At 37.3% G+C, this 26,783-nt stretch overlaps 1 pseudogene; it reads left to right on the top strand.

Moving 5' to 3' along the window:
• LOC132436597 (proteolipid protein 2 pseudogene) overlaps positions 1–25,294 on the top strand; it is a 106,329-nt pseudogene extending 81,035 nt beyond the window's left edge.
• Positions 25,295–26,783: the final 1,489 nt, after the last annotated feature.

Genomic DNA, 26,783 nt, shown 5'->3' with positions numbered 1-26,783 from the left:
CCATGGATTCTTCCCTTAAAAAAACACAAGGGAGAAAAAAGACCAGAAATGCACAGGATAGAATAAGGCAAAGGACTCTGATGTCAGCCATGTTTATTCTGCTACATGGTAAGGGATTGGTAATAAATGTGCTGAGTCTGAATGCTGAGGGCACTAGTACAGAGATATTGGGAGCAAGATTCCTAGTACACGTGGATCCAATAGGTAACACTGCTAAGGATTAATCCATTTGTGTCGATTTCCATGAAATAGATTTTCAAAATTTCTTTTATCAACCTTCCTTTCAATTCTTCTCTCCAGCTTTATTACATGACAACGTTCTCAAAGTCCTGATAACTCTTTTAATAAGGTGAGTTTGTTTATCCTTGGATGGGGGGAAGAGGGGAAGAAAAGAGTGATGTATCAGCAGTTGTTCTAAGTTAAAGCAGAAGAGAAAGATGACTGTCAAAGAATTTATGACTATGATAATCAAGATAGGTGATTGGTATTCTACATAAATTTTAAACAATGTTAGCATACAAGATTCATCTGTTTACTACTTCAGGACAAGATTTGTTTGTTTATGGTGGCAGCACTAATTCCATCAGTTTCAAAGGATTTTGCTTACAATTATGCCTTATTTCTTAAATTTAGTTTACATAGAACACTCAGATTTTCTTTGTTTTATTTTTTCCCCAAGAATTTTGATTCAGAGCATATTTGAAGTGGTTTTTGTGAGTTTCTTTATGTTTGTTTTGATATCTAATTGGGACAAGGTGTGTTCTTCTGTAGACTTTTTGGTTTCTGGAAATTATTTTTTCACTTTTCCATGCCATAAATCCCCTTACATTTTTCCCCTTTTATAGTGAAAATATCCTATGGAAAAGGGGAAGGAATAGTTTGAGTAAATATGACAGGAGGTTTTAGAAAACCACCATCCTCTTTTCTCCTCCCCTTTTTTGCACAGCATAAATTACTTTTGATGCAATAAGAAACACAAATCAGTCACTGTCTCTCACTCAATTTGTCTGCTTCTTCAGACCCTGCTTCCCATTGACCTCTAACAGGCCTTTATACTAGAACAGTGGAAAAAAATGTATTCATGGGCAAATAATAATAATGTGCTTTATATTTCTAGTATCTGTGGTGGTAGAATATGAAATGCAATAAAGTTGGGCTAGCAAGGAAGAGCCAAAGGTAGAGATCCAGGAAGCAAGAAATATGTCATAAAATTCTCAACAAATTTTTATTGAACACTTTTTAATGTTCAGGAATCCAGCTGACCACTGGTGAAATTACAAAGGTGTGTAAAATGCAGTCCTTACGTTTGATTAACTTAACAGTCAAATGTAAGAGACACACTCACATACCCAAATAATAGTACAAATTTAAAAAGATACTTGAAGATGACTTCAGTGATATAGGGGTGTCTACAGAGTGTGTGTGTGGGGGGGTTGGTTATTTGTTACTAACTTTATTGAGATATAATGTATTTGTGATAAAAACGCACACACTCATCATGCACATTTGAATGATTTTTAGTAAATTTATACGATTGTGCAATCATCACTACAATCCAGTTTTTGAACATTACCATCACTCCAAAAAATGTCCTTGTGTGCCCATTTGCAGTAAATGTCCCTCTTCTACCCCAGGCCTCAGAAGCTCATTGATCTGCTTTGTCAGAACAGCCTTGAGTCTAGGGCTAATTTGACCTCACTACTGAGACAGTGCCCTTCTGGGGACTTGGCCCAGCGCTGGTGGGAACATGAACTATTCTTAGCTCTGGATGGATAATCCTCTGGGACTTTTCCTGCTGCCCCTTTCCTGTGGCTCTTTCCTCAGCCTCGGTAGTTTCCTCACACTCAGCCTAAAACTCAGGAGGGGCTTCTCTGCAAGCCTCTGAGGGCAATGGCCTCTCTCTGTGAGGCTCTCTTTTCTCTGAAGATTCCCCCATTAATTTCAGTTGCTTTGTCCTCAAGCTCTCAGCTCTGGCTCCTCGACCCAGTGACACTACTGGGCTTGGCTTGTCTTCCTCCTCCCCGTGTTGTGGCCTGTGAGCTGCGGTAAATCTAGTTTCTATTATTCCATTATGACTAGGAAAACAAGTACTAGTTTTAAGGGTTGTTTTTTTTAAATTTTATTCCCATGCGCCACCTACCTATGGCCAGTTCCATACAATAGAATTAATTCTCAATAAATCAGCAGTGGATTGATCCAGTTTTGAGATCAAACATGGTAAATACAGGGCTTCCCTGGTGGCGCAGTGGTTGAGAGTCCTCCTGCCGATGCAGGGACACGGGTTCGTGCCCCGGTCCGGGAGGATCCCACATGCCGCGGAGCGGCTGGGCCCATGAGCCATGGCCGCTGAGCCTGCGCGTCCGGAGCCTGTGCTCCACAGCAGGAGAGACCACAGCAGTGAGAGTCCCGCGTACCGCAAAAAAAAAAAAAAAAAAAAAAAAAACCATGGTAAATACATATACACACACAATATATGTGTATATCTATACTTGAAAAGCATGAAAATAATGATGAATCAGTGAAAACCTCTACATATTATTATAAACTACAATATTTGCCACATTATGTGAACCTGGCAGCAACCCATACTGTTCCAGTTCACACGTAGATAAATGTTATCTTGGAATGGGGGTCACATAATTAGTTTGTTTTTAGATTTTTTTAAATGAATTTATTTTGTAACCTCTTGCATGAGATTGCAAGTTTGCTTAGTGGGGAAGAGAATGGCAGCAAGAGTGGAAGTGCTGAGTACCGCAGCCAGCATCCTGTATGATGTACTTAATGGTATGCTCTCATCCAGACAACTGCGTTTGTATTCTTGCGATATTTTTGAATGATATTTACAGACCAATAAATGTGTTCTTTTATCAGGATTTTATCGTTCCTAGTGACAGAAATCCCCACCCAAACTAGTTAATCATAAAAGGGACTTAGAGGACTTCCTTGGTTGTCCAGTGGTTAAGACTCCGTGCTTCCACTGCAGGGGGCACAGGTTCGATCCCTGGTCAGGGAACTAAGATCCCACATGCCAAAAAAAAAAAAATTATATCTATATATAATTTTTTTTTTAAAAAAGGGACTTAGATGGCTAGCTAAACTTAAGGTCTACTTTCAGATGTGGCTGGATATAGAACACCAAAAAATGTTATCAGCTTCCTGATTTTCTCTCTCCAATTCTGGCTCTGCTTCTTTTTTCTGACTTCATTCTCAGAAGAGTCTTCCATCCTAGTTGCAAGATGGTTGCCTGGGGCTGTATATTTCCACTTCATATTTCCACGTATTCCAAGCAAAAGTCCCAAGATTCACTCTGGATCAGCTGAGGTCATATGTCCACCCTGACCACTTTGGCAAAGGAAGTGTAATGCTCTGATTGGCTTAAGCCAAGGTCATGTACTTTACCTTAGACTGAGGGTAGAGTTCTTCTCAGATCATGTGACCTGAGGCTGGAAATCAGACTATGGTTAGAAGTTGAGTGAATGGCTGCTGGAAAGGCAAGTAATAATTGTGCTCTCTGTACATGAGATGTAACCGTAGCCAAATAAGTTTATATTAAATCCACTTCTAACCATATTTTGACTATGACAGCCTGTATTATTTCCACCTCCACTCTTGCCACCAACACACATATAGTCTTATTACCCTAATTAGCTGAGGGCTGATTATATTGTGTAAGAGAGAACAGATAAGGAGAATATATAATCACACAATGGAAATCTTGGAAGACCTCATTGAAAAGGGAGGACTTTAATATCAAGAGATAGAAGGGGCTTCCCTGGTGGCGCAGTGGTTGAGAGTCCGCCTGCCGGTGCAGGGGACGCAGGTTCGTGTCCCGGTCCGGGGGGATCCCGCGTGCCGCGGAGCGGCTGGGCCCGTGAGCCATGGCCGCTGGGCCTGCACGTCCGGAGCCTGTGCTCCGCGGCGGGAGAGGCCACAGCAGTGAGAGGCCCGCGTACCGCAAAAAAAAAAAAAAAAAAAAAAAAAAAAGAGATAGAAGGCGATGGACATTCCAGGTAAAGAGAATGTCACAAAGAAAACAAGCTGGAAAATATAGAACAATAAATAGGTCAGTGAAAATACAGATTGGGATCCAGGGTAAGACTGTAAAGAGGCTGAGGGAAGGTCATGCAAGTTCTTGAGCCTCAAGCTAAAGGATTTGAATTACTCTGATATGCTTAAGGCATAGGTCAGCAAACTTTTTCTGTAAAGATCCAGATAGCAAATATTTTAGGCTTCACAAGTCAAGAGGAGAAATCATGGATATTATGTAAGAACTTACACAACAAGAGAGAAAACAGGGACTTCCCTGGTGGTGCAGTGGTTAAAAATCTGCCTGTCAAGGCAGGGGACACAGGTTCGAGCCCTGGTCCGGGAAGACCCCACATGCTGTGGAGCAACTAAACCCGTGTGCCACAACTACTGAGCTTGCGCTCTAGACCCCTCGAGCCAAAACTACTGAGTCCATGTGCCACAGCTACTGAAGCCTGCATGCCTAGAGCCTGTGCTTGGACACCCAGGATCCTGCTTGGACAGTCAGTGTTGTGGAACGAGGATGGTTCTCAGCAAGGCAGTGTCTGTCAATTAAGTTGTCCTGTAGCCTGGTTCCCACAGACTTATCTTTAGTATTAGAGTACTGGGGAGACAATGAAGGAGGGATTAAAACTGCACTGACAGATTAAGAACCCTTGGAATTCGAGATTTCATCAGTAACAGGAGACTTGCTCTTGACACAGATCTCAGTACCCTTGCCTCAGGTATTTACCACCTTTGGGCAGGTGTTGGCAGCAGGGCACATGCATGTCCCCAAAAGTGAGGGCCTCCTTAAATTTTGTGCCTTGACACCATGGTCCCAGCCCTGGTTAGCAGTCATAGACAGCAAGATGGCAATTTCGGTGACAACTAGATGCCAGTAGGAGGAGGAAAATGGTGAGTTCCATAGGAAGCCATCATGGGTTGTCTTTGAAAAATTCATGAAAAGATAGTCACCCCATGAGCACATATGGGGCAAATGTGGGGTGGCCTCAGAATATGCCTTGTTGCCTTACATCCTTGTGGCACATGGTGGGCTAAAAATACATATAACAATGACTCAAACAATCATACAAACATTTAATTATGTATGTAGACTTAGGTGTTATATAAATACATGAATTCCTCTTCCACAAATCAAATTATATTTGGTGTATTACTTTCCTCCTGGAAAACTGCAGGGAAGTTGCAGCCATGCACCTATGTTATTTCCCACTAAGTGTTTGCTTTATAATGAAGGAAAACAAGCACATTTCTTAGGGAACAGGTGTAGTGCTAGCAGTTAGGAGAATAGCAAACAGGAATGGCCTGCTGCCTTGGAAACAGCCTGGTGTCCTAGCAACAAGCACATTCATTTGCCTGGCCTGCCCTGTGGAGTTCTGTCAACACAGGTAAAGGGCTCACCCACAGAACTTAAGTGACAGTCTTTCTGTTCCAGAGTTAAGCTAGGCCCATCTATGTAAACTTGGAAGTGGATGAGAAACCAATTCATTCTGCCAAGAAGCCAGTGGTTTGGAAGCTAAAATGTCAGCAATGTAGGAGTTAAATTTATTCACATCTACTCTTCATCTAGATGGTCTGGACATAAGTTTATTTGTTCACTCTCCTAAAGGAAGGATCAAAACTATGGTGGCCGTGGCTAAAGCCATGACTATGGCTCTGTCCCCTAGACTTTCTTTGGGTTAAGAAATGTAGTATTTTCCCCAAACTTCATTTGACCTCTGCCTCTTTGTTTGAAGCCACAAAGGCTAGGAGAAAGAGGACAGGACAGTGGCAGTAATTTAAATGTGATAGCTTCCCTTTTCCCACATATTTTAATTATAATCACTAAATTCTGTGAGAATGATTGAGAAGATTTTTTGATCTGGACAATGTCCAAAGTATCTCATGAGACACATAAGAAATTTCAAACTATTGGAACTAGCTATGGAATAGCATAAAGGGCAAATTTCCTGAGGTCAGGGCAGAAACTATATATATATATATGTGTATATATATATATACTTTATATATATAATTTTAATGATTGCATAAAAAGAAATTAAATAAAACTTTTATTCCTTTAAAATGGTTTAACTCTTTTATTAGTGAGTGTCATAGTCTAGTAGGTCATATACACACATACACAAAATGTTTAAAAGTTTTTCATAACTAAATCAACCAGAAGGCAAAAGAAAAATAATGAATCTTAGCTGTTAGTTTCTAAAAGAAATTCAATCTTTCATTTTGACTCAAAATGATATCATAAAGTTCTAGTGAATTCATATTTTAAAAAACTAACAGGGACTTCCCTGGTGGCACAGTGGTTAAGAATCCGCCTTCCAATGCAGGGGACACTGGTTTGATCCCTGGGCCATGAAGATCCCACATGCCACAGAGCAACTAAACCTGTGCGCCACAACTACTGATCCTGCTCTCTAGAGCCCGAGAGCCACAACTACTGAGCCCATGCGCCACAACTACTGAAGCCTGCATGCCTAGAGCCCGTGCTCCACAACAAAAGAAGCCACCGCAATGAGAAGCCCACACACCGCAAAGAAGAGTAGCCCCTGCTTGCCACAACTAGAGAAAGTTGCGCGCACAGCAACAAAGACCCAATGCCGCCACAGATAAATAAAATAAAATAATAAATAAATTTAACAAAGTGTAATGAAACGAATTATAAAGTTAGTTTACAAATTCAAGTGGATGCCTGAAAAATGTCTTTGGTAACTGGGGAGATAGTTGTTTATAACAACATGTTGAATAACTATGCTGTGATCATTATGACAACTTAGGCTTTTAGAATGAAGTCTTACACAGAAGGAAATAATTCCCTACATCCAAGTTGGGGAACAACCAACCAATTTAGAGATTAAAACTATAAACCAATGGTATTATATTTCAGTTGATTACATTAAAAAATATTTATTTATTTATTTAGGCTGCACGGGGTCTTAGTTCCCTGGGATCTAGTTCCCTGACCAGGGATTGAACCCATCCCCCGGCATTGGGAGCATGGAGTCTTAGCCACTGGACCACCAGGGAAGTCCCTCAGCTGATTACATTTAATTGATTAGTAAAAGGAAAGCACAAACAGATGAGGTTTTTTTGGAGTATGATTGACAAGGAAAAAACAAATGATAGTGATGATATAAGGCAAGTTTCGGCAGAGCATAAGGAGAACCTAGGAAATAATCACAGGTAAAGCCAATAATATAAGGCAGAAAGTCTTGAAGAAGATAGCGAAAGAAAACCTTTGTTACAAATGAATAAAGAGAAAGTTATGTGTGCGTATGTTAATAGCTTAAACACCCAAATATACTTTACTTTAAGCAATACCTTTAATTAAATGTAAACAGCAAACTCAGTAGTTATGTCAACTTCTATTTTAGTAACATGTTTAAAGGAGATTACAAATCTCCTAGTAACAATGTAGCCAGAGTTTTTTCTGGAAAAAAAAATTATTTCTCTTCAACAGTTGTTTCTGAAAGACAATATATTTGTAGAAAATGAAATTTAACACCAAAGAGGTATTTTGTAGGCAAAGTATGTGAATGTTAGCTTACGTTATGCTCATCGAAATGTATTTAATTTTCCAAAGGACAATTCTACACAAGGTTCAACCAAAGGTTTAACAAAAGTTTCAAAGTCCTGTTAAAGATTTCCTAAGAGTCCTCATCTCACTTGCTTCCATTTTACTTCTGCTCCTCTGTGGTCACTACTAACGTGCAAGAAGCAATTTTGCAAGCATTTATGTGGCTGTGAGCCATGTATGAGTCAATTAGATTGCCTACTTTTTAAATCTCTCTAACAGTTTATGAAACAGACTAACGCCTTCTCTCACACTGCATCAGGCCTGGATTCTGCCCTTTTGAGGAAGAATGTAGGACACCAAAAAAAAAAAAAAAAAAAGGCATCTTGGTGAGGTCAGGGCAGATAATATCAAACTCTTCTCCCTCTCCTTTTAAAAATGATCTATAAACTCTTCTTGAGATCTATTTGAAACACACATGCAATGCTCAGAAAACAGCAATTCTTTAGTAACAGGGCCCAGCAGACTCCCCATCCCTAACCATCCCCTCAACGCCTTATTCTTCTAGATTTGTTTAATTTTAGATCAACTAAACCATGTTGCTTAACAAAATTGCAAATAACTTCCCATGAGAAACCCACTTTCCATGAATACAGGTCTCTATAGATAGAAGAGAAAGTCAGGGATGTAAAACACAGTCTGTTCAATATTACTCTAGGCCAGTATTTAACTAAATATAATGAACCAATAAAAAGAGTAGCATGGATAACACAAAAACAGGAGGTTAAAAAAATGCTTTCATTGCCTTCGAGGGCAGCAGACTTGCCTTGCTTCCTCTTTTCTTCCTTCCTTCTGTCCTTCATTCCTATGTGCTGATGCAGCTAATATTAGCATGTGTTTGTATTCCCTGAGCACAGGGCAGATGCTGAGGCTACCAGTGATGAGAAGTGGACTAATAGTGTGCTGAAAAAATTCAACCTGGAATTTCTGCTTCGTGAACTTACTTGGCCTTCCTTAGTAAGACAACTGGATGCTATTTTACTCTACATATACATTCTGGATTAAGCAATATAGCAATTGATGTTGGCCATTAGTTACATTGGAGCAGGGATAGGACCTCCTTTTGCTCATCATTACAGCCAAAGAATCTAGCAGAGCATGGCATACAATAGGTACTCAATAAATACTGAAGGAAAAAGTGGTTTTGGTTTACGCTTTCTGAACATTTCCAAATGCAAATAAAGAAAGAAAACAGCATGGAAATAGCCATGCTAAAGCTATTTGCCCTTACCCAAACACACCATGTTCTTTACATCTCCCTGTATTTTGACCCATTGCTTACTCAGTGTAGAATTTTTTGAACTAGGCTTTTACCTACAGATTGCTACTTAAACCTCAAGTTTCAGATGGAGGAATAACACTTCTGTGACGCTTTGACAGACTCCTCTGTTTTGTGATGTTTCTTCCTACACACATAGCATCTTGTACTTACAGCTCTCTTATGGAGTTGTGATTGCTTATTGGCCTAAAAAGATGCCCTCTCCCTAAATTGTGAATTCCTTAATAGTAGGGAATATATCTTTTCATCGTTGTAGTCCCAGTCCTAACATGGGTCTGATTTGTTGGGATATATGCATTGTCCATTGAATAAAAACTATTTCCTTTCACATTCCAACAGGAAAATCAGACACATGATCAAGCAGTTGGCTTATAATATGATGCATCTTATAGTAGAAATATGATACAGTGAGAGCACAAGGGAGGGGATGATTACTTTTTCCTGGAGTTTGGGATTAGGCTGTATAGAGAAGATAACATTTGACCTGTCCTTGGGACATGAGAAGGAGCTCACCAAGTGGATAATCTAGAAGAAAGAACACAATGAGCAAAGACAAGAAGATTTAAAAGACAGAGTATGGCACTGTAATTCTGCTTCCAGACAAGATGGCATAACAAGAAGCAAACTTATCCTCTCACCTGAACCAACTGAAAAAGCAGACAAAATATATGAATGATGTTTTCAAGATATTATACACAGGTAATAAAGCACAGTGATGGATGCAAGATGGGAAACAAGATGAGCCCTGTGACTGTCCCAATTTACCTGGAGTTTCCAGGCCATGGTTCGGGGAGAAGGAACCCAAGCAGGGCTCACTGGTCTCCCTGACCAGAGAGATGGAACTAGGAGTCTCAGGAGGCTCCATTTTCCTTGAACCTGAAGAGATTCCTTCTGGAGTCTTCAGCTGAATGCTGATTAAGATATTCGTGTGAAATAGCCAGGAGATGGAAACAACCAAAGTGTCCATCATCGGATGAATGGATAAAGAAGATGTGGCACATATATACAATGGAATATTACTCAACCATAAAAAGAAACGAAATTGAGTTATTTGTAGTGAGGTGGATGGACCTAGAGTCTGTCATACAGAGTGAAGTAAGTCAGAAAGAGAAAGACAAATACGGTATGCTAACACATATATATGGAATCTAAGGGAAAAAAAATGTCATGAAGAACCTAGGGGGTAAGACGGGAATAAAGACACAGACCTACTAGAGAATGGACTTGAGGATATGGGGAGGGGGAAGGGTAAGCTGTGACAAAGTGAGAGAGTGGCATGGACATATATACACTACCAAACGTAAAATAGATAGCTAGTGGGAAGCAGCCACATAGCACAGGGAGATCAGCTCGGTGCTTTGTGACCACCTGGATGGGTGGGATAGGGAGGGTGGGAGGGAGGGAGATGCAAGAGGGAGGAGATATGGGAACATATGTATATTTATAACTGATTCACTTTGTTATAAAGCAGAAACTAACACACCATTGTAAAGCAATTATACTCCAATAAAGATGTAAGAAAAAAACCCAAAAAACTGAAATGCTATTAAAAAAAAAAAGATATTCGTGTGAAGAAACTACCTGAGGCTGGAGAAAGAACAACCAAAAGGATTAAAAGGAATAATCTCTGGAGTTAATCCATTGATGAAAATGGTTTCTGTTCCCACAGCCAGTGTGGAAAGCCTCATAATTCACAGAGATTGCACAGAAAGGTTTTGCATCACTAGTGGGACAAAATTAGCCCTAGACTCAGAGCTGCTGTAGTTCCACCTAACAAAGCTCAAAAGCAGGAATTGTGTATTAGTTTTTTATTGCTGTGTAACAAACACACACACAAACAGCAGTTTAAAGCAACAATAAATTTATCTCACAGTGGTTGTAGGTCAGGAGTCCAGGTACAGGTTAGCTGGTTCCTCTACTTAGGGCCTCACCAGGCTGAAATGAAGTGAGAGTATTGGCTGGGGCTATGATTCTCATCTGAGGCTTGGAGTCCTCTTCCAATATCATTCAGGTTGTTGGCAGAATTTACTTTCTTGCAGTTGTAAGACAGAGATCCCCGTTTTCTTGCTATCTGTTGGTCTGGGACCACTTTCGGGTCTCAGAGAGCCCCCAGAGGCAGCAGACCAGAAGGAGTGTGGCCTCTGATGCTTCATCTTCTTTTAAAGCCTCCTTTGATTTGGTCAGGCACACCTGGGATGGTGCCTTACTGCTTGACCTAGTTCTAAATGCATATAGAGGAAATATTTAAGACAACTATATTAAAAACAGTGGATGGTAAAAGGATATAAACAGCAACATGGTTTCTAAGCTTTATTTAAACTGATAAATTGTCAACACCAGTAAGCTGTGATAAGTTATACATATATAAAATGTAATACCTAAAAAAATATACAAAATGATATATGCAAACACACCATGGATACATAACAACAGAGTTGTAAAACAGTTCAAATAACCCATTGGAAGACAGGAAAAAGAACACAGAGATGCAAAAAAGAAAGAATGAACATAAAACAAAAAAATGGCACATTCAAGTCCTAAAATAACAATAATTACATTAAATGTTAATGGTCTAAAATACTAATCAAGACTTACTGTAAAGCTAAAATAATCAATGCAGTTAAGTATTGGTGGAAGAATAGACAAATAGGTCAATGGAACAGAATAGAGAGCCCAGAAATAGACTCACATAAATATAGTCAACTGATCTTTGACAAAAAAGCAAAGGCAATAAAATGGAGCAATGATTGTTCTTTCAACAAATGGTACTGGAACAACTGGACATGTACATGCAAAAAAATGAATCTGGATACAGACCTTACACCCTTCATGAAAATTGACTCAAAATGGATCACAGAACTGAGTGTAAAATGCAAACTATAAAACTCCTAGAAGATAACATAGGAGAAAACCCATGATCTTGGGTATAGTGAAGACTTTTTAGATATGATGACACCAAAGGCATGATGCCTGAAATGAATAATTGATAAGTTGGACTTCATTAAAATTAAAAACTTCTACTCTGAGAAAGACAATGTCACAGAATGAAAGAAAATATTTGCAAGTATTTTGCAAAATATCTGATAAAGGACTGTTATCCAGAATATAGAAAGAATTCTTAAAACTCAACAATCAGAAAATGAACAATCTGATTTTTTAAAAATGGGCAAAAGACCTTAACGGACAACTCTCCAAAGAAGATATACAGATGGCAAACAAGCATATGAAAAGATGCTCAACATCATATGTCATTAAGGAGTTGAAAATTAAAACAATAATGAGATACCACTACACACCTGTTAGAATAACCATATATTTTTGAAAACCCTTAAACATTATATAATTATTTGGTCTCTTATACTAGATACTAGAGAAAAAAATTTTCTCCTAGCTTCCTCTTTTAATACAAGTGAAAATAGTACAGTCTTTACTTGTATATTGACAGACACACACACGAATACATATAAACACATGCAGATTAACAGACTATGAAGTCAGAGACCTTGTTCAAAATTATGTTTTGTCATATACTAGCTTCCTGACATGTATAAGTTAATTCATATTCTGAGGCTCAATGACTTTATCTATACAATGAAGATATGTCAGAGGGTTATGATAATTAAAATAAGATAATCAAATAAAATTCTATAGATGTACAAGACACATAGTAAGGGCTTAATAAATATTGATAAATAGATATTCATTAAAATTATAAATTTTAACTATTATTACTAAATTCATCCAACAGCTTTCTCTGACATTTTCTTCCATATAATTTATGAAGTTTAAAATTAATATATCTTAATGAAATATCTATAGCTGTCTCTTAACTGTGAAAAAGTACAAAATGTATTTTTAATTTTTTAATCTTTTTGAATGCTTCAATTTGAAAAATCCAGTCATTAGGCTTTAATAGTGAGAAAATGAATAATGAAGTGAACAATCCACTTATTAATGACTGTGTTTTTAATCTTACACAAATGCCAATTCTTAGTCATTATGAATGCATTTTCCCTCTCCCAATTGCCTATTTAATGAAAAATGCATAAAACTCCAGTTTATTTTGAGTGCAAGCAATTGAGATAATCAAATAATTGAAAAAATTTGTAGACTTCATATTTTCAAAGAAAATCCCAATCAAAGTGCATTCCAAAGAGTCAAGCTGATTTGAAGAACTTTTAAATTTAATTTAATTTTACTTTACTATATTTTATTTTATTTTTTGCAGTACGCAAAGTGGTTGAGAGTCTGCCTGCTGATGCAGGGGACACAGGTTCGTGCCCCAGTCCGGGAAGATCCCACATGCCACGGAGCGGCTGGGCCCATGAGCCATGGCTGCTGAGCCTGCGTGTCTGGAGCCTGTGCTCCACAACGGAAGAGGCCACAACAGTGAGAGGCCCATGTACCGCAAAAAAAAAAAAAAAAAAAAAAAATTAAGGAAATGGTCATAGGAACATACATATCGATAATTACCTTAAACGGGAATGGATAAAATGCTTCAACCAAAAGAAATAGGCTTGCTGAATGGATACAAAAACAAGACCCATATATATGCTGTCTACAAGAGACCCACTTCAGACCTAGGCACACATACAGACTGAAAGTGAGGGGATGGAAAAAGATATTCCATGCAAATGGAAATCAAAGGAAAGCTGGAGTAGCAATAATCATATCAGATACAATAGACTTTAAAATAATGTTACAAGAGACAAGGAAGGACACTGCATAATGATCAAGGGATCAATCCAAGAAGAAGATATAACAATTATAAATATATATGCACCCAACATAGGAGCACCTCATACACAAGGCAACTGCTAACAGCTCTAAAAGAGGAAATCGACAGTAACACAATAATAGTGGGGGACTTTAACACCTCACTTACACCAATGGACAGATCATCCAAAATGAAAATAAATAAGGAAACAGAAGCTTTAAATGACACAACAGACCAGATAGATTTAATTGATATTTATAGGACATTCCATCCAAAAAAAGCAGGTTACACTTTTTTCTCAAGTGCACATAGAACATTCTCCAGGATAGATCACATCTTGGGTCACAAATCAAGCCTTAGTAAATTTAAGAAAATTGAAATCATATCAAGCATCTTTTCTGAGCACAATGCTATGAGATTAGAAATGAATTACAGGGAAAAAAACATAAAAAACACAAACACATGGAGGCTAAACAATATGTTACTAAATAACCAAGAGGTCACTGAAGAAATCAAAGAGGAAATAAAAAAATACCTAGAGACAACTGACAATGAAAAAACGACGATCCAAAAACCTATGGTATGCAGCAAAAGCAGTTCTGAGGGGAAAGTTTATAGCTATACAAGCCTACTTCAAGAGACAAGAAAAATCTCAAATAAAAAATCTAACCTTACACCTAAAGGAAGTAGAGAAAGAAGAACAAACAAAACCCGAAGTTAGCAGAAGGAAAGAAATCATACAGATCAGAGCAGAAATAAATGAAATAGAAGTGAAGAAAACAATACCAAAGATTAATAAAACTAAAAGTTGGTTCTTTGAGAAGATAAACAAAATTGAAAAACCATTAGCCAGACTCATCAAGGAAAAGAGGGAGAGGACTCAAATCAATAAAATTAGAAAAGAAAAGGGAGAAGTTACAACAGACACTGCAGAAATATAAACCATCCTAACAGACTACTACAAGCAACTCTATGCCAATAAAATGGACAACCTGGAAGAAATAGACAAATTCTTAGAAAGGTATAACCTTCCAACACTGAACCAGGAAGAAATAGAAAATATAAACAGACCAATCATAAGTAATGAAATTAAAACTGTGATTAAAAATCTTCCAACAAAAAAAGTCCAGGACCAGGTGGCTTCACAGGTGAATTCTCTCAAACATTTAGAGAAGAACTAACACCCATCCTTCTCAAACTCTTCCAAAAAATTGCAGAGGAAGGAACACTCCCAAACTCATTCTATGAGGCCACCATCACCCTGATACCAAAACCAGAAGAAGATACTACAAAAAAAGAAAATTATAGACCAATATCACTGATGAATATAGATGCAAAAATCCTCAACAAAATCCTAGCAAACAGAATCCAACAACACATTAAAAGGATCATACACCATGATCCAGTGGGATTTATCTCAGGGATGCAAGGATTCTTCAGTATATGCAAATCAATCAATGTGATACACCATATTAACAAATTGAAGAATAAAAACTATATGATCATCTCAATAGATGCAGAAAAAGATTATGACAAAATTCAACACCCATTTATGATAAAAACTCTCCAGAAAGTGGGCATAGAGGGAACCTACCTCAACATAATAAAGGCTATATATGAGAAACCCACAGCCAACATCATTCTCAATGGTGAAAAAATGAAAGCATTTCCTCTAAGATCAGGAACAATACAAGGATGTCCACTCTCACCACTGTTATTCAACACAGTTTTGGAAGTCCTAGCCATGGCAATCAGAGAAGAAAAAGAAATAAAAGGAATACAAATTGGAGAAGAAGTAAAACATTCACTGTTTGCAGATGACATGATACTATACATAGAGAATCCTAAAGATGCTACCAGAAAACTACTAGAGCTAATCAATGAATTTGGTAAAGTTGAAGGATACAAAATTAATGCACAGAAGTTTCTTGCATTCCTATACATTAATGATGAAAAATCTGAAAGAGAATTTAAGGAAACACTCCCATTTACCATTGCAACAAAAAGAATAAAATACCTAGGAATAAACCTACCTAGGGAGACAAAAGACCTGTATGCAGAAAACTATAAGACACTGATGAAAGAAATTAAAGATCATACCAACAGATGGAGAGGTATACCATGTTCTTGGATTGGAAGAATCAATATTGTGAAAATGGCTATATTACCCAAAGCAATCTACAGATTCAATGCAATCCCTATCAAATTACCAATGGCATTTTTTACAGAACTAGAACAAAAAATCTTAAAATTTGTATGGACACACAAAAGACCCTGAATAGCCAAAGCACTCTTGAGGGAAATAAATGGAGCTGGAGGAACCAGACTCCCTGACTTCAGACTATACTACAAAGCTACAGTAATCAAGACAATATGGTGCTGGCACAAAAACAGAAACATAGATCAATGGAACAAGATAGAAAGCCCAGAGATAAACCCATGCACCTATGGTCAACTAATCTATGACAAAGGAGGCAAGGATATACAATGGAGAAAAGACAGTCTCTTCAATAAATGGTGCTGGGAAAACTGGACAGCTACATGTAAAAGAATGAAATTAGAACACTCTCTAACACCATACACAAAAATAAACTCAAAATGTATTAGAGACCTAAATATAAGACTGGACACTATAAAACTCTTATAGGAAAACATAGGAAGAACACTCTTTGACATAAATCACAGCAAGATCTTTTTTGATCCACTTCCTAGAGTAATGGAAATAAAAATAAAAATAAACAAATTGGACCTAGTGAAACTTCAAAGCTTTTGCACACAAAGGAAACCATAAACAAGATGAAAAGACAACCCTCAGAATGGGAGAAAATATTTGCAAACGAATCAACGGACAAAGGATTAATCTCCAAAATATATAAACAGCTCATGCAGCTCAATATTAAAAAAACATACAACCCAACTCAAAAATGGGCAGAAGACCTAAATAGACATTTCTCCAAGGAAGACATACAGATGGCCAAGAAGCACATGAGAAGCTGCTCAACATCACTAATTATTAGAGAAATGCAAATCAAAACTACCATGAGATATCACCTCACACCAGTTAGAATGGGCATCATCAGAAAATCTACAAACAACAAATGCTGGAGAGAGTGTGGAGAAAAGGGAACCCTCTTGCACTGTTGGTGGGAATGTAAATTGATACAGCCACTATGGAGAACAGTATGGAAGTTCCTTAGAAAACTAAAAATAGAATTACCATATGATCCAGCAATCCCACTACTGGGCATATACCCAGAGAAAACCATAATTCAGAAAGGCACGTGCTCCCCAATATTCATTGCAGCACTATTTACAATAGCCAGGTCATGGAAGCCACCTCAATGCCCATCGACAGACGAATGGATAAAGAAGATGTGGTACATATATACAATGGAATATTACTCAGCCATAAAAAGGAACAAAATTGGGCCATTTGTTGAGACGTGGATGGATCTGGAGACTGTCATACAGAGTGAAGTAAGTCAGAAAGAGGAAAACAAATATCATATATTAATCCATATATGTGGAACCTAGAAAAATGGTACAGATGAACCGGTTTGCAGGGCAGAAATTGAGACACAGATGTAGAGAATAAAAGTATGGACACCAAGAGGGGAAAATGGGGGTGGGGGGTGGTGGTGGTGGTGTGATGAATTGGGTGATTGGGACTGACATGTATACACTGATGTGTATAAAATTGGACTAATAAGAACCTGCTGTATAAAAATATAAAATTCAAAAATTTTTAAAATAAAATAAAATATAATTTACTGTGTATTAATTACCTCTGTCAACCTCACACATTTCAAAGAAACCCATATACTATGTGTGCAGAGACTTTAAAAATATGCTTTGCAGAGACTAAAAAGCTGGTTTACCCAGTAAGACTATATTCCAACTGGCCTTATCCGAAACAGAAGATATATATTTGCCTCTTGAGCTGTAGTGATGATTGGATATGAATTCTGAGAACCTGAAGACTGGTATTTATGGGCAAAGTATTCTAGAAATAGCTGAGGAAAGATTTTTAGCTTTTCAAATTTAGTCTTTAAAAGATAAGATGTACCATGTATATTTGTGGAAATATTTTGTATTCTTACAATACCTTTAAATGAACATAGCTTCATTGAAAATAATGTGAACAGATTGAATCATCTTGTGAACAGATTGAATCATCTTGTAAAAAGCAGAGGAATTAGTATAGAGGGTAAAGGACTTTTTTTTTTTTTATAAATTTATTTATTTTATTTACTTATTTTTGGCTGCGTTGGGTCTTCATTGCTGCATGTGGGCTTTCTCTAGTTGTGGTGAGCAGGGGCTACTCTTTGTTGCAGTGTGTGGGCTTCTCACTGAGGTGGCCTATCTTGTTGCAGAGCACGGGCTCTAGGTGTGCAGGCTTCAGTAGTTGTGGCACGTGGGCTCAGTAGTTGTGGTGCATGGGCTTAGTTGCTCCTCAGCATGTGGGATCCTCCCGGACCAGGGCCCGAACCCACGTCGCCCGCACTGGCAGGCAGACTCTCGACCACTGCGCCACCAGGGAAGTCCGAGGGTAAAGGACTTTTAAAAATAATTTGCTTGCAGTAAAAGTCAAATCATTATGCTATACACCTTAAACTTATACAGTGCTATATGTCAAGTATATCTCAATAAAACTGAAAGAATAGAAATTACTGAAATGCCAACTGCTTTTCTCCATAAAGTAAAAAAGAAATTTGAAAGAAATATAAGCTAAAAAGGTATCAACTTTTCCAATTAAAACTAAATTATTGAAGTGATAAATCTCACAGGTGCATATAAAAAGCAATATTAATAACTAACATTTACTTAGAGTTCTACAACTCATTATTTTTTATCAGTTATCTTTTTGTTTTTCAGAACCATCTGAGGCAGGCATTATCATAATCTACATATTCCAGATGAGAAACCTGAGACTCAGAAAGAATAATCCTCATTTTCATTACTTAACTTTTCTGCCAAAACACAACAAAGGTAGTTTTCCCTTTCTTTAGGCAGTAAGAGCTGTTTTCTGGTTTTGTAGTGTTTTGTTTTGTTTTTTAAAGTCCCATGCCAGGGAAATAACAGTCATAAATAGTAATGAGAGGATACTATTTTCTTCACAATTGAAACAGCAGCTATTGCTGCCTTCTTAGGACTAAAAACAACCTAACAAAACTCTCCACTATTCTAAGATCCAGAAATAGAGATCAAGTCGATCTTGGCTCCCTCAGGAATTTAGGTTGGCATTTAGGGAGTGGGAGTGTGTGTACTCTGGCATTAGGGGTCACTCTGATGCTCAGTCCCACTGATGTTTACTAGAACATTAGTTTTGGGGAAGTACAGGACAAGGAAACAGGCTAGAGGTCCTAAACTGCAAGAAAAAAGCACAACCAAGATTCCATACAGGATTCAAATTTCAAGTACCACTATAGAATCCTTTCTAAAATTTTTCTCTTTTGCTAACGTGAGATTGCTTTGTTTTGGGAGGGCATATGTTTCAGTCACTACACAGCTCTCAACTTGTTCTATAAGCCACATACTTCTGTTTTTAGAAACACATAAACTACTGTAGTTATCTGACAAAATTAGATTTAGATATGTGACTGGGAGTGTGAAATGGGATACTTCCAGTTCATGAATCTGGAGAGCTTATATTGAAGAAGATTTGGGAAAAGAAGTATTAGCATGGATAAAGAAAGACATTACATAATTATAAATGGGTAACATCAAAAAGATGTAACAAACCTAAATGTGTATGCACCTCAAAATAGGGCTTCAAAATATATGAAACAAAAGCTAGTAGAAATAAGCGAGAAATCCACATATATACATGAAGACATCAACATTTCTTTCTCAGGAATCAATAGAACAATTTAATATCAATAGTATACAAAAGAGCAATATTATCAACCAACCTGACCATATTTACATTTATAGAATATTCCACCATCAGCAGAATACACAATTTTTTTCAAATGCATATGGAATATTTACCAAGATAGACTGTAGTCTGAACCATAAAACAAATCTTAACAAATTTAAAGAATTAGAAATAGGCAAGTTCATAGAGACCAGAAAATAGAAAAGAGATTACAAGTGGCTGAGGGGAAGGGAAAGTTATTGTTTTAAGGATGCAGAGTTTTTATACGGGATGCTGAAAAATGAAAATGTTCTCAAAATAGAAAGTGGTGATAGTTACACAATATTGTGATTGACACTTAAAGCCACTGAACTGTACCCTATAAAATGTTTGAAATGGTAAATTTTATGGTATGTATATTTTACCACAATAGAAAATATCAGTTGGGGAAAAAAACCCACACATATATCAGTATATAATCTGACCAGAACAGAATCAAATGAGAAAACAATTTAAAAAATCAGGAAAATATTTGAAAATTAGACAACATACTTCTAAATGAACCACTTGCCAAAGAGGAAATTTCAAGGGAAATTAGAAAATATTTTGAACTGAATAAAAATACAACATATAAAAATTTGTGAAATGTAGCCAGAAGAAAATTTATAGAACTGAATGCTTATACTAGAAAAGAACAAGAGTTTAAAATCAGTAGCCTAAGCTTTCAGTTTACGAATCTAGAAAAAGGGAACAAATTTAATGCAAATCAAGTAGAAGGATGGAAATAAAGATAAGAATGAAAACCAATAAATTTGAAAACAGAAAGCTAATAGAGAAACCAATGAAAGCAAAAGCTGATATGTTGAAAAGATTAGTAAATTTTATAAATCTCTAGCCAAACTGACCAAGAAAAAAGAGATCATGTAAATTGCCAATCTCAGGATCGAAAGACGGTACTTCACTAGAGACACTATATACATTACAAGGACAATAGATTATGATGAAAAAAATTGATTCTCAGAAATTTAAAAGTTAGATGAAATAGACAATCCTTTAAAAGACACAAATTAGCAAAGCTCCCTCAGGAAGAAATAGATAACCTGATTATCTACTGATAATAGCTTAAAACTACTGAATTTATAGCTTAAAACTTCCAACAAAGAATACTCTAGGTTTCACTAGTGAGTTATACCAAACATTTAAAGATATTATAACAATTCTACACAAACTCTATGACAAAATGGTAAGGGAAGGAACCTTTCCCAACTTGTTGTATGAGGCTAGCATTACCATGATAGTGAAACAAAGAAGAAAAAGAAAGAAAAAGGGAGAGAAAGAGGGAGGGAGAAAATATAAACATACACACAAAAAACCTTAAAAAGAAGTTAGTAAATTTGGGCTTCCCTGGTGGTGCAGTGGTTGAGAGTCCGCCTGCCGATGCAGGGGACACGGGTTCGTGCCCCAGTCTGGGAAGATCCCACATGCTACAGAGCGGCTCGGCCCGTGAGCCATTGCTGCTGGACCTGCACGTCCGGAGCCTGTGCTCCACAACGGGAGAGGCCACGGCAGTGAGAGACCCACGTACCGCAAAAAAAAAAAAAAAAAGTTAGTAAACTGAATCCATCAATATATAAAAATGATAATATTTCATGGTAAATTGGGGGTTTATCCAAGGAGTGGAATGTTGGTTTAACATTTAACAATCTATGTAATTTATCATATCAACAGAATAAAAGAGAAAAACCACACAATTATCTCAACAGATGCAGAAAAAACGTCCATACTTGAATTTTTAAAAAGCTTATCAAGCCAAGAATAGAAAAAAAAATCCCCGTTTTAATAGAGGGTACCTGTAACTAACATAATGGTGAAAGACTGAATGTTCCCATATGATAGGTAAAAGGGAAGGATGTCCACCCTTATTGCTTCTATCCGATACTGTTCTGGAGGGTGAAGCCAGTGCAGTAAGACAAGATAAATAAATAAAGTAAATGTAGATTGAAAAGAAAGAAAGAAATCTGTCTCTATTGGCTATCAACAGACAGAATATCCCAAAGAATGTATAAAACAGCTACTGGGACTAATAAGTGAATTTAGGAAAGTCATAGGATTCAAAGTCAATGTACAAACATTCATTGTGTTTCTATAAAGTAACATAAACTATTAGAAATTGAAATTTGAAAAGAGTACTATTTACAATAGTGTAAAAATATGATATATTTTGGTACATAATATACATGTTAAAAATTATAAGCTATTGATGTAAGAAATAAAAGATCCAAATAAATGGAAAGCATACTGTATTCATGGATTGGAAGGCTTAATATTATTAGAATGTCAATTCTCCCCACACTGATCTACAGATTTAATGTAATCTCATCGTAATCTCAGTACTGTATTTTGTAGAAATTAGCAAGATGATTCTAAAATTTCTATGGATAAACAAAGGCTGTACAATAGCCAAAACAACTTTGACATATAAGAAAATTTATATGACTTGATTTATACTTATTATAAGGCTACAGTTATCAGGAGAGTGTAGTGTTGGTAAATATAAACATATAGATCAATTGAATAGAACAGAGAGTCCAGAAGTAGATTTATACAAAATTGGTCAATTGATTGATTTTTGACAAAGTTGTTAAAGAAATTCAATGGTGAAGGGATAGTTTTTCAGCATCTGGTTATCAAACAATTTGACATCCATATGCAAAACTAAAAAAGAACTATCTTTCTGCTGTTGCTTTATAATAGTATAATTTTATTATGGTCCATTAACATACTTTGTATTATTTTAATTTATTTAAATTTGTCAAGGTTTGTTTTTGCTTCATGTATTTTATTTAAAGCCTTGTTATTAAGTGCATACTCATTTAAGATTGTTATGTCTTCTGGTAAAGTGACCATTTTATAAATCTCTAATGTCCTTTTTTTATCCTAAATAACATTCCTTGTTCTGAAGTCTACTTTGTCTGATACTAAAATAGCCACTCCAGCTTCCTTTTGATTATTGTTTCTGTGGAATATTTTTTTCCATACTCTTACTTTTAATCTATCTAAGTCTTTATGTTTAAACTGAGTTTCTTGAGAGCAGCATGTAGATTTTTTAAAATTTTAATATTACTTCAATCTTTTAATTGGTATATTTAGACCATTTACATTTAATGTAGTTATTGGTGTGGTTAGATCTAGGTCTATTATTTTGCTATGTGGTTTTTGTTCTGTTTGCTCTTTTGTTTCCCTACTCCCCATTTCCTGCATTCTTTTGGATAGTTTGAATAGTTTTAGTATTCCACTCTATTTTATCTACTGCTTTTTTGGTGTTGTCTTTCTCTCTCTCCTCCCTCCCTCCTTCCCTCCCTCTCCCTTTCTCTTTCTGGTCTTTCTAGGGAAGAATTTCTCAAACACAGTACAATTTCTATTTTGGACCAAATAATTATTTGTTCTGGACAGCTGTCCCATGCATTGTAGGATGTTTAAAAGCATTTCTGATCTCTACCCACCAGATGCCAGTTGCACCTCTTCCCCAATTATGGCAGTCAAAATTGTCTTTAGACATTGCCAGTTGTCTCCTGGTGGGCAAAATCAGCCCAAGTTGAGAACTACTGCTCTAAATAATACAACAGAAATACTTAACATTTCAGAGTATAGTTAGAGTAATGTTTTACTATTTAATATTTAGAAGTTTTACAATCATATAAGTCTCTTAACCTCCTCCCTTTATACTATACTTGTCATATGTATTAATTGAACATGCATGAAAAAAAAACCCCAGTTTTCTATATTTACTCAGATTTTACTGTTTTTGTTCTTCTTTGATTCCTGAAGTTCCAGGTTTCATCTGGTATTATTTCCCCTCAGCCTGAAGAACTTTCTTTAGCATTTGTTTTAGTTGGCTGTATGTTCTCTTAGTTTACCTTCATCTGAGAATATCTTTATTTCTCTTTCACTCCTAGGGGATATTTTCATTGGATTTAGAATGCTTGGTCGAAAGTTTTTTCCTATCATTCTGAAGATGTTCTACTGTCTTCTGGCTTCCACGGTTTCCAATGAGAAGTCCATCATTTTTTTTTTTTTAACATCTTTATTGGAGTATAATTGCTTTACAATATTGTGTTAGTTTCTGCTGTATAACAAAGTGAATCAGCTATATGTATACATATATCCCCATATCTCCTCCCTCTTGCGTCTCCCTCCCAACCTCCCTATCCCACCCTTCTAGGTTGTCACAAAGCACCAAGCTGATCTCCCTGTGCTATGCAGCTGGAGAAGTCCATCATTATTAACATCTTTTTTCTCCTATATATGTTGTGTCATTTTTCCTTAGCTGCTTTTAAGATTTTTTTCTTTACATTTAGTTTTCAGTAGTTTGATTATAATATGTCTGGGTGTGGTTTTCTTTGAGTCTATTCTGTTTTATGTTCTGCGAATTTCTTGAATCTGCAAGTTAATGTCTTTCACCAATTTGGGGAAGTTTTCAGCCATTGTTCCGTCAAATATATTTTTCTGCACCAATTTTCTTTATAGGACTCAATTGTTACAAACGTTAGACTTCTGATATAGTCCCATATAGTCTCCTTGAAGTTCTATTCAGTTTTTCTAATCTTTTTTCTCTTTGTTTTTCAGATTGGAGAATTTCTGTTAATCTGTCTTCAAGTTCACTGACTCTTCCCCATGTCATCTTCATTCTGCTATTGAGTTCATTAGTAAATTTTAAATTTCAAAGAATGTATATTTTAATACTATTTTATTCATTTTTTATAATTTATTTTCTTTGCTAAGACCTCCTATCTTTCCATTCATTTTGTCTCATGTATGTTTACCTTTGCCTCATGAAGCTTATTATAGTATCTGCTTTAAAGTCTTTCTCTTATAATTTCAGCATATGTGTCACCTTGGGGTTGGCATCTGTTGATTTTTCTTTTCCTTTGAGAATTGGTCACGTTTTCCTGGCCTTTTGCTTATCAAGTAATCTTGGATTATATTCTGGACTTTTTGAATATTAAATTGTGTAGATACAGATCCTGTTAAAATTCTCTAAAGGATGTTAGTCATTATTATTATCATTATTACTGTTTTAGCAGGTGACAGAACCAGTTAGCTTCAACCTACAAATTTTTAAAATCACTTTGATCCGGCAAGACAGCTGGGTGTGCACCAGCCTCGAGCCTGCAAGCAGATCCTCCCTGCCCCCAGGGACTCCAGCCCCACCATGGCAGATTCCCAGCACACATCTGCCCCCCACTGCTGGACCACCTGCACCAACTTCTTGTGCACCCAAAAGGGAAGTCTCCTGTTTGCTGAGATTATATTGCGCCTGGTGATTCTGACCCTCTTCAGTGCCTCAACAGCAGGATATTCCTCTCTGTCTGTGATTGAATTGATCTTTGCTTCTATCTTCTTTGTCGTCTACATGTGTGACCTGCACACCAAGATACAATTCATTCACTGGCCTTGGAGTGAGCCCTCATAGTGGCCATCCTCTACCTGATCACCTCCATTGTTGTCCTTGTTGAGAGAGGAAACCGTTCCAGAATCATTGCAGGGGCACTGGGCCTAATTGCTAAGGGCCTCTTTGGCTGTGATGCCTCTGTCACTTTCCCCTTGAGATAATAAAGACATACAGCAGCACCTACTGACCCTGCTGATACCCTGGCCCTGTGTCAGTGTACTCCCTTCATTTCTCTCTGTAACCTGCAAATAACTCCTCCATCGAATTAACTCCTCCCCCTGTCCCTACAGCACTCCCAGCCAACTCCCAGCCCTGTATTGAGGTAAAAGTGCTGCTATTCAGAGAATTTATCTTCCAGCCTGCCAATCACCTCTCCAGGGTGTGCCTAGGTCCCCTTCCCTTATGCAGTATAAAAATGAGACGCCAGTTCTGTCTGGTCTATGCCCCCACCTAAGCCACAAAATGAGGGAGGAGGGTACCTTAGATTTCAGACTCCAGGCCCCAGGTTGTGACTCGCTCCAAATAATCAGTGCGGGGGGTGTTTCTATGGAGGAATACATAAATAATACATAAATAATAAATGGATTGTTAGAACAGCAACCAAAAAATCCCTTTCTGTGGGCAGTGGTTCCAATCTCAGTTCAGTTTCCTAACCTTGCTGATGCTGCTTTGGGTTTGTTCAACCACATACATCTCTAAGACGTTAGTCTGAGACCTGGTTGGTGGTTTAAATAGTAATTCAGTTCTCAAAGTTTTGCTAGGCTGCTTTGGGTCTGTCCCATGCATATGCAGCTCAAGGGTAAGTTAGGGATCTGTCTAGTTTCTTACACAATTTTGAGATATCCTCTTCTCCAACTCACTTCTCTCCAGGATTCCTCCTACACTCTCTGCCCCACAGAGGCCCCCTTTCCCAGTTCTTCTGTGTAAAAAGGCAAGGTTTCTTTTAGAGTTTTAGAGCCCCTGTATCGCTGCTGGCAAACAGTTCTGCACTTGGGGCAAAGCCACAGGAGAAAAGAGGGGAAAAAATAGAAAACTCATTCTCAAATGAATTGCTCCTTCAAGTTTTGACTCCAGTCCACAATCCACCTGATTCCATTTACTTTTGAGAGTCCTTAGATTTTTGTGTTTTGTTTTTTTTTTTAATTTTATTTATTTATTTATTTATGGCTGTGTTGGGTCTCCGTTTCTGTGCGAGGGCTTTCTCTAGTTGCGGCAATTGGGGGCCACTCTTCATCGTGGTGCACAGGCCTCTCACTATCGCGGCCTCTCTTGTTGTGGAGCACAGGCTTCAGACGTGCAGGCTCAGTAATTGTGGCTAACGGGCCTAGTTGCTCCGCGGCATGTGGAATCTTCCCAGACCAGGGCTCGAACCCGTATCCCCTGCATTGGCAGGCAGATTCTCAACCACTGCACCACCAGGGAAGCCCGATTTTTGTGTATTTTGTCCATAGTTTTCACTGTAATCAGCAGGAGAGATGTGCCATAGTGGATGTACTCTAACTTGGTCGGAAGTGGAAGTCACATTCTGATATTAGATGTAAGAAAAAGATTTTTAAGGATGTTTGTAAAGATACGTAAAATGAATATAAGGAAGAGTAAGGCTTTGGTGATCACACGGTCCAATGGAACTCCCTCAGTAGTTGCCTAGAATAGAAGGGGTAAGAGTGCTAAGTATAGACAACACCAATCAAGTGTATTCTTAAAATAACACACAAAGTCAGAACTCAGGCATTCTAGTTATGCCGAGATGTCTTGATGCCCTTTCTCATACTCTTCTTTTGTGGGTAGTTTGGACAAACACCCTTTAGTGATGTCTCGGACAGTGATTTAGAAATTATGTTACTCAGAGCTCTAGGCATTCCATGGAGCCCTTTCCCC

The sequence above is a fragment of the Delphinus delphis genome, chromosome 13 (genome assembly GCF_949987515.2).
Source record: "Delphinus delphis chromosome 13, mDelDel1.2, whole genome shotgun sequence".
NCBI lineage: Eukaryota > Metazoa > Chordata > Mammalia > Artiodactyla > Delphinidae > Delphinus > Delphinus delphis.
Note: the sequence above shows the minus strand (reverse complement) of the source record. Positions and strands in the feature narration are given on the sequence as shown.